At 29.3% G+C, this 1,419-nt stretch overlaps 1 protein-coding gene across 2 annotated transcripts in view; it reads left to right on the forward strand.

The window, feature by feature from the left end:
• Positions 1,060-1,419, forward strand: part of LOC107609227 (peptide methionine sulfoxide reductase) — a 2,740-nt gene continuing 2,380 nt past the window's right edge. The window contains exon 1 of one of the 2 annotated variants that reach the window (XM_016311108.2): positions 1,060-1,193. The gene's annotated coding sequence lies outside the window, so the exon portion shown is untranslated. Of the gene's footprint in view, positions 1,195-1,419 lie in introns of both variants that reach the window. The other variant, XM_016311106.2, reaches the window with a different exon arrangement.

Here is a 1,419-nt window from a genome sequence, read left to right on the forward strand (position 1 = left end):
ATCCAGAAAATTCATTTTTCACGTGTTTAAGCCTATTTACTTCTAAAATATTATCAATAAAAATTCTCTTGAATAACAAAAACAAAATAATAACACAAGATTTAAGTTTAATTATTCTAAGTTGAAGTACAACATAAAAAATTAAAAACAAGATATCATAAAATTCATAAAATAACACACTAAAATTTATATCATATTAGGGTTTACTTTTTTAAACTATGCTATTTATATGAGATGTGCGGATATACGAATTTGCGGATCGGATCCGCGTATATCACTGCCAAATCTGCAATCCGATTCTATTATAGTGCGGATTGGATCTGATCCGATTCGATGACTATGCGGATCGGATAATATCCACAAAATTCAGATCGAATGCGGATAATTACCGTGAATATTATCCGATTATGTGCAGCTCTAGTTATGCTAAGACATGGCAATGTATGGTTGTAATTTTCAGGCCAAATTCAATTCCTTAATCCAACAATAATATCCTTCAACAAATAATATTCGTGTCCCTTTCACCTTTGATAGTGACTCATATAAAATTGTTGTTGTTATAAAGATATTTAGATTAGATTTCGACACATTGTTATGTTATGACTGATGACACTTAATCTCATTAAAAGAATAATTTAACTTATCACATTTGAACATGTTATCAAATTTGTGTTCTTTGGAAGATATTTGGGCCAAATAATAATTTCAATTTGATTATTTATGTTAGATTAATGCAACTTTTGATGATAGTAAGATTATATATTTAATTTAGATTAGATTAGATTAGATAAACGTAGTTACGCAAATGGTTAGGTTGAAAGAGTGGATAAATATCCATGATGACGTGTTTATCTTACATGCACTATTTTTGTAATGTTCTACACACTCCTATTACGTGCCAAATTTAATTTAATATTAATTAATATGTGTTATTTTCAATTTGAATTGACCTTATTATCCTTCAGCTTTAAACAAATTCTTAGTTCTGATACCTATTATTTTGGGGGGCATTTTAGTCTTTTTGAACTTGTTGTCCAAAGCACAAAGAGCAAAACGTCATCGTTCTGCTACCAACGCTAAAAACTCAAACTTTATGTTGCAGTGAGAGAGAATTAGGATCCTCATCTTCTTCTCTTTCTTTCTCATTCATTCATCGAATTCAAGCATTTTCCTCATTCTTCACTCTCACTCAGGTATTTCTTTTCTTTATTCTGTTCCTTTTTCTCCATTATGCAGTTTCAATTTTGCACATTTGCTATTTGCTATCATTTTTTCAATTCAATTTAACATCTTTCCGATTACAATTTACTTTTTAAGGAAAAGGGAATTGCGGGTTTATTCTCATCTTTCATCTTTTTTTGTATGATTTTTGTTATTATTGTATGGTGATTGATTCAAATGATTTGTTGAAGGGTTGGA

The sequence above is a fragment of the Arachis ipaensis genome, chromosome B07 (genome assembly GCF_000816755.2).
Source record: "Arachis ipaensis cultivar K30076 chromosome B07, Araip1.1, whole genome shotgun sequence".
Taxonomy (NCBI): Eukaryota; Viridiplantae; Streptophyta; class Magnoliopsida; order Fabales; family Fabaceae; genus Arachis; species Arachis ipaensis.